The following is a 10,784-nucleotide window of genomic DNA, read 5'->3' as shown; positions in this document are numbered from 1 at the left end:
TCTCCATAGATAAGCCATTGGTCTTTAGTATTTATCAAATACTTAAGAATTGCTTTCGCAATCTTCCAATGCTTTTTATCTGGATCAGACTGGTACCTACTCACTACTCCTAGTGAATAGGCCACATCCGATCTCATACATGTTATAGTGTATATGATAGATCCTACTGTCGAAGCATATGGTATTCTACTCATGCACTCTCTTCTCAAGAGTTATCGGATAATCTTTTTTGAAAAGAAAAATTTCATGACCTATCAGAAGATAGCCTTTCTTGAAATTATCCATGTTGAACCGCTTCAATAAGGTATCGATGTACGATGATTGGGACAATCCAAGCAACCTTCTAGATCTATCCCTATAGATCTTCATCTCAAGGATGTAGGATGCTTCTTTCAAGTCCTTCATGAAGAACTGTGATGATAACCACAGCTTCACACTCTGCAAAGTTGGGATGTCATTTTCTAGAAACAGTATGTCATCCACATACAGCACAAGAAAGATGACTACAGAATCGAAAGTCCACTTATAAACACAAGGCTCTTTCCCATTCCTAATGAAGTCATACATTTTGATCACCTTATCAAAATACATGATCCAATTCCTAGACACCTGCTTAAGTTCATAAATAGACCTTTTCAGCTTGTACACTTTCGACTCATCTGTGGAGGTGAACCCTTCAGGTTGTATCATATACATCTCTTTTTTCAACTCTCTGTTAAACAAAGTGGTTTTGACATCCATCTGTCAGATCTTATAATTTAAGTATGCAGCTATAGCAAGCATAATTCGGATGGACTTGAGCATTGTCACAGAAGAGAACGTCTCGTCATAGTCAGTACCATAATGCTGACGGTAACCCTTGGCAACTAGATAGGCTTTATAGGTCTCTACCTTCCCGTCCGCTTCTCTTTTCCTCTTAAAAATTCATTTACACCTTATGAATTTTATCCCTTCGAGTGGATCAACTAGTGTCCATACACCATTGATCTTCATAGACTCCATCTCAGATTTTATGGCCTCAAACCATTTTTGGGAGTCGGACCTTTGCATAGCCTCCATATAGGTGATCGGATCCTCATCATTCTCATCAAGTTCGATGGGGTCACCGTCCCAGACCAAAAAATTATAATATCTATCCGATCGATGCGGTACTCTATCGAATCTTCTCAATGGCACCTCTACTGGCTCTGAATTTGATTCACCAATCAAATTCAATTCTATGTGTGTCAGTCTTTCCACCTCATGAATTTCATCAAGTTCAATTTTACAAGCATTAGCTCCTTCATCAAAGAACTTCTTTTCCAAAAAGACTGCCTAGCTGCTGACAAACATCTTTTGTTCTACAGCGAGATAGAAGTAGTACCCTTTAGTTTTCTTTGGGTACCCTACGAACAAGTATCTGTCAGACTTTGATCCAAGCTTATCTGTCTTTAAATGCTTGACATAAACTGGACACCCCTAGAGAGCACTGACTTACGTCCAGTCCATATCTCATATGGAGTTTTATCGACAAATTTATTGGGCATCTTATTCAAAATGTAGCAGATAGTTTCTAAAGCATATCTCCAAAAGAAAATTGGCAAACTCACAAAGCCATTATAGATCGGACCATGTCTAACAAGGTTCGATTCCTCCTCTCTGAAACTTCGTTATGTTGTGATGTTCCAAGAGGGGTCCACTGTGAGAGAATTTCATTCTCTTCTAGATATGTCAGAAACTTACTGGTGAGATATTCACCATATCAATCTGATTGAAGGTTCTTAATACTCTTTTCATTTTATTTCTCTACTTCAGTATAGAATCGTTTGAATATTTTAAATGATTCTGACTTATGCTTCATAAGATAGACATACCCATACCTTGATAGATCATTTATAAATATAATAAAGTAGAAGTATCCTCCTTTGGCACTTATGTTCATAGGTCTGCATACATCAGTATGTATTAGACCTAGAACATCACTGGTTTTTTCACTTTTTTCTTTAAAAGGTGACTTAGTCATCTTACCAAATAGATAGAATTCACAGGTAGGAAATAATTCACAATCATCTATTTCAAGGATATATTTCTTAATCAACCTGTCAATCCTATTCTTATTCATATGACCAAGCCTACAATACCAAAGGTAGGATTCACTGACATTATCTAACTTAGGACATTTACTGACTATGTACATTACACTAACAGACCGTGATATTATGTATATGCCATGTTTTAATTGTTCATGCATAATTATAATATCATTCATAATGATATCATAAAAGTCATCTTTTATTATAAACTTATAACCAAGTTTGGTCAAAAGGCCTACAGATATGACATTCATCATAAAGGAGGGATAATAATGACAATCATCTAACATGACACCACTAGACTCGAAAACAAGCTGTAAAGTTTTCAAGATCATAACTGAAACAAGACTTCTATCTCTAATGTTAAGAAACTGCTCGCCCTCTTGAAACTTCCTACTTACCTCTAGTCCCTGCAATGAATTGCATATATTAATAGAACTTCTGGTATCCAATACCCAAGTAATAGTATCACAAATAGAGAAATTACAAGGAGTTATCATATAAGTACCTTGCGAAGTAATCGTTTGCTTCTTTTTCTTATTTTTAGGCCTGTATAGGTTAAGGGTGGCTATATAAGCAGGATAATTTTTTTTTCAATGACTCAATTCTTGCAAAAGAAGCACTCTATCCAGTTCTTGTCAACTTTTAATGGTTTGCTCTGCTTAGGATCAGTGGCATGAGATTTCTGTATCTTTTTCTTCTTTCCTCTCCTAAAGGATCGACGCTCTGCAGATGAACCTACCACTAAATTCACTGGCTCCTTCTGAAGCTGATGATCCTTCTCAAAAATCTACAGTAATCTTAGCAAACCATGATAGTTCACCACAGGCTTCATCATTTTATAATGACTGAGAAAGGATAGATAGGATTTCGATAGCAAATTGAGGATAGCATCATTGCCTAACTGTTCATGCAATGAAAAGTCAAGTTTGTTAAGGCATTCAATCTGTTCAATTATATACAATACAAGATCGGTGATTGAAGTCTCCTCTCGCATACGGGCATTGAACACTGCATAGGAGATTTTGTATCTCTTCGCATCCTTAGAGGTGTCGAAGGACCCATTCAATATTTGAATGATCTCCTCTGGTTGTGCATCCTCAAACTTACAACTAAGTTCGTTGTTCATAGCTGCCCTCATTACACAACATACAGTCATGCGATCATTGAGCCACTTCATGTAAGTATCTCTCGTGGCACGAGGAGCATTGGCTGCAAGTTCTTCAGGTGCCTCATCTATAAGGATATATAAAATCTTCTCATGCTCCAAGATGATCTTCAACTTTCGATACTAGCTATCGAAGTTGGGTCCGATGAGCTTGTCGCTGTCCAACAGCGTACGGAGGGATAGTGTGTTGGCCATAACTGAAAGAAAAAATATTAGCCTATTAGTATATGAATTATTTTTAATCCTGAAGATATGAACTTTAGTCTAAAGATCCTACTACTATTTTTATGAATTGGTAGCCTTTACCTCCAACTTGAAGAATTACGCTAATTCCTTAGTGGGTACTAGAATCCACACAGACTGCATTCAGATCCGAGTGTGGCTCAGCCAATCCTAGTGCATCCATGGGTAGGTTCACAATCAATTATTTGTCCAAATAATTTCTAGCAATTGGGTTTTACCCCAGGTATCCCTTCAGCAGGCGTGTGGCACCTTGATAGAGGCATAATTCTACATTTTATTTCTCCCTACATTTAGTCTATTTTGCATGTTTAATATTTTATTATGATGATTAATGCTTATGTTCATGTATGAGACATAATTTTTAGCATTATGTGATTTCAACCTTTTGGGCTTCTTGTAGGTTTTTTTTTGGTAAGCTTAATATTTGAATTGGAAGAAATGGTCTTTAGGAAGTTGTAGTGGACATCCTAAGCTTTCCAAAAAGTCCAAATGAGGTTATCCAAAAGTCTAAATTCAAATAAATTTCATAAGCTACAATTCTTATGAAGAGTCCAAAGCCCAAAAATGTTGCTATCCTGTCAAAAATTGGCATGGAAGACTGCAAGAAAAAAATCTATTGGCAGAATTAAAGGGAGACATAATTTCAGAAAGGCATTGGGATTAATCATCATTTTTTGAATTTAAGAAATTTGTTTTTGCACCTTCCCTTAATTTAGGAAATTGTCTTAGTAACTTTCCTTAATTTGTGAAATCTGTTTGGGCCGCCTTCTTTAAATTAATGATGCTTTAATTGGCAGCCGAGGGGGGGGGTATTATTTTATTGGTAGACTTAGGGGGTTTTGGGAGGATATTGTTTTTGGGGAGTTCTTGGCTGCTAGGTGGGAGAAAAAAAAAACTCTTGTTATTTTTATTTTCCATGAGTGGTTAAATCTTTTGTTAGGTTCAAGGGATTTCTAGCTTGGTTAGCATGATTGTGAGACCAGGTTTATAACTCTAATATTACTCTCTATTTGAATATCTATGTTTCTTTATTTTATTATTGATTTATTATGTAGATTAATTGATTAAGAGGCCTATTAATTTATTGTCTATGTGATTGAATGCTAAACTAAGTTCTTAACCCGTAATTGTTATGCAACTTGGTTAAAATAGCACTTAGGCAAAATGATTATGATCCCAATTTTCATTGCTTGTCTATGGGGAAATATAGAATGAATTAAATAATTTACGCTTGTTAAATTGTTGTTCATCCTTAGCTTAATCCTAGTATATGATGCTATCAATGAATTCATGAGGCTTGCTTAATACCAATTGATTTATTGATAAAAATTTAATTTGGGTACTGGGCTTGAATTAATGAATGTAGGGAAGATAAGATTTATCTAGCTCCTGGATAAATTCTTGGCTAAGTATTTGAAGAGAGAATAATATATTCATATGGTAATGATCAATCTGCAACCTAACATGAACTCCCTTGAATCGAATCTATTTTGAATTGAAGTCTTTTTTTTTTAATTACACTTTATTTTAATTGTTTCCTTGATTTCACATTTGCTTCAAATTTTTTTATTTATTAAATCTAATCATCACATTCAGTCTTTGGGGTTCGACCTGGACTCACTAACACTACAAGAAAAATTATAAGAACTAGTGAGAGCAGTAATTAATTTTGATGAATTCGGCAAGCATCAAAATTTTGGCACTGTTGCTGGGGACTGATTTTTGATCAATTTGTTCTTGTTGATTATGTACTTTAATTTGATGATTCTTATTAATAAATAGTGCTACCTTAACCATGTTTGTGAAGATTTGTGGTTTGCAGGTCTCAATTAAGCACTTCAGTGGCCAATTTTCTGAGTGTTTATGGTCTATGACTCGAGCCTCTCATTCTGGTAAATTGAAATTTGATCTAGAAATTGAAAGAATCTTGCACAGATTAAGGAGAGAAGCTAGACAAATTTCGGCAGAACAAGCTTCAACACCTAGGAGAGCACTTATTTCTTCACCGAGCATCAACATAGCTCTTAAATTAATTTCTGACAATTCCTCTAGTGGTTCAGAAGTAGAGGAAGCCATGACTACAAATAACAAAACTTTAAAGGAGTTGGCTACCCCTGATTTAAATCAACAGCCTTTGTGTATTGAGTACCCTATGTTAGATGCTGCTTTTGAACTAAAATCGAGACTAATACATTTATTACCCACCTTTCATGGTCTTGTAGGGGAGGATCCACATAAGCACTTGAAGGAGTTCCATGTGGTGTGTTCAAGTATGAAACTGTAAGAAATTTAGGAAGAACAAATCAAACTGTGAGCTTTTCAATTTTTCTTAGCAGACTTGGCTAAGGACTGGTTGTACTATCTTTCATCGGGCTCCATTGATTCATGGAATGAGATGAAGCAGTTGTTTTGAGAGAAAAATTTTCTTGCTTCCAGAGCTGCCAACATAAGGAGATATTGTGGTATTCAGCAGAATAATGAAGAAACATTGTACGAATATTGAGAGTGATTTAAAAGATTATGTGCGAACTGCCCACATCATTAGATTAGTGATCAGCTCTTAATCCAATATTTTTATGAAGGTTTGCTGCCAATGGATAGGAGTATGATAGATGCAGCTAGTGGAGGTGCCTTGGTGGACAAAACATCGGAGGCTGCAAAAAATTTGATTTCCAACATGGCAGCAAATTCTCAACAATTTGGGACAAGGATGGATCATACACCCAAGAGAGTGAATGAGGTAAGCACATCTTCTCTTGAACAAAAAGTGGAAGAACTAACCTCTCTTATGCATCAAGTTGTTGTAGGAAATAGGCAGCAAGTCAAGGCATGTGGTATTTGCTCGATTATTGGTCATGCTTTGGATATGTGTCCAACTTTGCAAGAGGAAGAACAAGTTCAGCAAGGCAATGCTATAGGAGGCTTTCCAGGGCAGTCCCAATGCAAATATGACCCATATTCCAACTCGTACAACCCTGGATGGAGAGATCACCTAAATTTGAGCTATGGGAACAAAGCTGCTCAGAATCAGTACCAACCTTCATTTCAAGCTAGGCAGCAAGTAAATCGGTCTCCAAATATGTCACTTGATGAGATTGTTAAGGCGCTAGCAACCAATACACAACAGTTTCAACATGAGACAAGAAACAGCATTCAAAACTTGGAGAAGCAGATTAGTCAGCTAGCAACATTAGTGAGCAAGCTTGAGGCTCAAGGCTCTCAGAAATTGCCCTCCCAAATGATCATAAACCCATGTGAGAATGCAAGTGCCATTACACTGCGAAGTGGAAAAGAAATTGAAGCCCCCATTCAAAACCCTCTAGATTTGGCTAAGAAAAATCAAGAAGAGAAGGAGGCCAAAAATGATGCTGAGAATTTTTCCAAGGTAAAATCTCAACCTATTGTGCATAATTCTACTAATTATGTTTCTCTGCCTTTTCCTAGTAGGTTATCCAAATCTAAAAAGGAAGATCAAGAAAGGGAGATCCTTGAGACTTTTCGAAAGGTAGAAGTAAACATTCCTCTACTAGATGCCATCAAGCAAATCCCAAGGTATGCAAAGTTTCTTAAAGAGTTATGCACTACGAAAAGGAAGCTAAGGGGTGATAAGAAGATCAGTGTGGGGGAAAATGTATCAGCAGTGATCCAACGTAAGTTACCCCCAAAATGCAAGGATCTAGGTACATTTACAATTCCATGTGTGATTGGTAATACTAAGTTTGAATGTGCCATGTTAGATTTAGGTGCATCCATAAATGTCATGCCACATTCAATTTATGCATCTTTGAAATTGGGTCCATTAAAAGAAACGGGTGTGGTTATCCAGTTAGCTAATCATTCTAATGCATACCCTGAGGGGGTAGTTGAGGATAGTTTGGTATAGGTGAATGAGCTAATTTTTCCTACTGATTTTTATATTTTAAATATGGAGGACAGTACCTCTCCAAATCCTACCCCAATTTTGTTAGGAAGGTCTTTTCTTAAAACAACTAGAACAAAGATTGATGTTCATGATGGTACCCTTACCATGCAGTTTGATGGAGAGATTGTCAAATTTAATATATTTGAGGCAATGAGGTACCCTAGTGATATTCAATCTGCATTTTCTATTGATGTGGTTGATTGTTTACACAGTAGGTTTTTGAATTGAGAGATGAGGATGAGTTGGAGGTAGTGCTTAGTCAAGGTTTGAGGGAGTCTGATACAGCATTGCAACTGAGTTCTAAAGTTGAAGAGATAATTATGGTGTTACAATCATTGCCTTCGATTCCTAAAAGGTATGATGTTTGTAAAATTGAGTTACCACTATCCTCCTCAAAATTGTTACCTTCTGTGATGCAGGCACCAGTTTTGGATCTGAAACCTCTTCCTAATCACTTAAAGTATGCTTACTTGAGAAGTGATAAGACATTACCAGTTATCATCACAAAGGATTTGACCTCGATGCAAGAAGAGAGGCTTATGAGAGTGCTACGGGACCACAAAACAGCCATTGGATGGACTATAGCGGACATCAAAGGTATAAGTCCATCAATGTGCATGCATCGAATTTTGTTGGAAGATGGTGCCAAACCAAGCTAAGAAGCTCAAAGGAGATTGATTCCTGTGATGATGGAGGTGGTCAAAAAGGAGATTTTGAAACTATTGGATGTAGGAGTTATATACCCAATTTTAGACAGCAGATGGGTGAGTCTAATTCAAGTTGTGCCGAAAAAGTCTGGAGTAACGGTGGTCAGGAATCAAGATAATGAGCTTGTTCGAACAAGAATTCAGAGTGGATGGCGTATGTGCATAAACTACCGCAAATTGAACACAGTGATAAGGAAAGATCATTTTCCTCTACCGTTCATCGATCAGATGCTTGAATGACTGGCAGGTAAGTCTAATTACTATTTTCTTGATGGATATTCTGGGTATAATCAAATTTTGACTACACCTGAAGATCAGAAGAAAACCACATTTACATGCCCATTTGGAACTTTTGCATTTAGAAGGATGCCTTTCGGACTCTGTAATGCATCGGGAACATTTCAAAGATGCATGGTGAGTATTTTTTCAGATTTAATAGAAAATTGCATTTGAAATATTCATGGATGATTTTACTGTATATGGTGATTCTTTTGATGCTTGTTTGGATAATCTATCCTGTGTTCTTGAGTGTTGCATTGAGACAAACCTTGTGTTGAATTTTGAAAAATATCATTTTATGGTAGAAAAAGAAAGTGTCTTAGGTCACGTTGTTTCATGTAGAGGTATTAAGGTAGATAAGGCTAAGATTGATTTAGTTGTGAATTTACCATACCCCACAAGTGTGCGGGAAGTGCGTTCTTTTCTTGGCCATGCAGGTTTTTACCGAATATTTATTAAGGACTTCTCGAAGATTGCCCTGCCATTATCTAGATTGCTACAAAAAGAGGTGCGCTTTGAGTTTAGCCAAGAGTGCAAGGAAGCTTTTGATAAGTTAAAATCTGCATTAACCATAGCTCCCATAATTCAACCTCCTAACTGGACTTTGCCATTTGAGATAATGTGTGATGCCAGTAATTATGCAGTAGGAGCTGTTTTAGGGCAACGAGTAAGCAACCTCATGTGATTCATTATGCATCCAGAACATTCAATTCGGCTCAATGCAATTATTCGACAATCGAAAAAGAGCTTTTGGCTATTGTGTTTGCATTAGATAAATTTTGGTCATATTTACTTGGCTCTAAAGTTATTGTGTTTTCTGACCATGCAGCTTTGAAACATCTCTTGGCAAAGAAGGAGTCGAAGCCTAGACTAATCAAATGGATTCTTCTTTTGCAAGAGTTCGATCTTGAAATCAAAGACAAGAAGGGAGCTAAGAACCTAGTGGCTGATCATTTGAGTAGATTGGTGAGAAAAGAGAATTCTGAGCCATTGCAAGAATTTTTCTCTGATGAGCAATTATTTGCTCTGCGAGGTATGGTTCTTTGGTATGCTGATTTGGTGAATTATTTGGTGGGTAGGACCTTACCTAATTACATAAGTAGAGCAAAGAAAGATAAACTTAAGAGCGAGGCAAAATATTATGTGTGGGATGATCCATACTTATGAAAATACTGTTCAGATCAGATTATTAGGAGATGTGTGCCTGATTCTGAAATCCAGTCTGTCCTTATGTTTTGTCATGCTTATGCTTGCGGAGGTCATTTTGGATCTAAGAGAACAGCTAGGAAAGTATTAGATAGTGGTTTTTATTGGCCTACACTATTTCGTGATTCTTATGTATTTTGCAAGAATTGTGAACAGTGTCAAAGGAATGGAGGTTTAACCTGTAGGAATGTGATGGTACAAACCCCTATACTATTATATGAAATCTTTAATGTGTGGGGTATTGATTTTATGGGTCCATTTCCTTCATCTTTTGGTTTTGTTTATATATTGCTTGCAGTGGATTATGTTTCGAAATGGGTGGAAGCAAAGGCCACCAAAACTGACAATTCCAAAGCTGTTGTAGGTTTTATTAGGTCCAACATTTTTAGCAGGTTCGGCATACCAAGAGCAATGATTAGTGATCAAGGAATCCATTTCTGCAATCGGACAGTAGAAGTTTTATTGAAGAAGTATGGTGTTTTTCATAAAACATCTATGGCTTATCACCCCCAAACAAATGGTCAAGTTGAGATATCCAATAGAGAAGTAAAATCCATCTTGGAAAAAATTGTGAAGCCGAACAGAAAAGACTGGAGCCTTAGACTTAATGATGCATTATGGGCTTACAGGATAGCATATAAGACACCTATTGGGATGTCTCCTTATAAGTTGGTCTTTGGTAAGTCATGTCATCTTCCTGTCGAGCTGGAACACAAGGCTTATTGGGTGGTAAAGAGCTGCAACATGGATATGGATGAAGCTGGTATGCAAAGGAAGCTGCAATTGCAAGAATTGGGGGAGATACGACTTGAGGCATATGAGAATTCGAGAATTTACAAGGATAAGACCAAGGCATTTCATGATAAGATGATTGCTAGGAAGCGATTTGTGGTTGGACAGAAAGTCTTGCTTCACAATTTGTGATTTAAATTGATGCCTGGTAAATTATGTTCTCGTTAGATTGGACCCTTTAAAGTTACTAATGTGTTTCCTTATGGTGCAATTGAAGTTCAAAGCTTCAAAACTAACAAGGTGTTCAAGGTAAACGGACATAGACTCAAGCCGTTTTATGAAGATTTTCAGGAGCATACGATAAATGAAGTACAATTGAAGGATCCAGTTTATTCAGATTGAGGAGAACTACAATGTCGGGCTAACGACGTTAAACAAATGCGCTGCTTGGGAGG

At 36.8% G+C, this 10,784-nt stretch overlaps 1 pseudogene; it reads left to right on the top strand.

Annotated features, from left to right (window-relative positions):
• The first annotated feature begins 5,353 nt into the window (after nt 1-5,353).
• LOC140857998 (uncharacterized) lies at nt 5,354-10,521 on the top strand (annotated as a pseudogene).
• Nucleotides 10,522-10,784: the final 263 nt, after the last annotated feature.

The sequence above is a fragment of the Elaeis guineensis genome, chromosome 5, assembly GCF_000442705.2.
Source record: "Elaeis guineensis isolate ETL-2024a chromosome 5, EG11, whole genome shotgun sequence".
NCBI lineage: Eukaryota > Viridiplantae > Streptophyta > Magnoliopsida > Arecales > Arecaceae > Elaeis > Elaeis guineensis.
The sequence above is the reverse complement of the archived record's forward strand: the minus strand, read 5'-3'. Positions and strand labels throughout refer to the sequence as shown.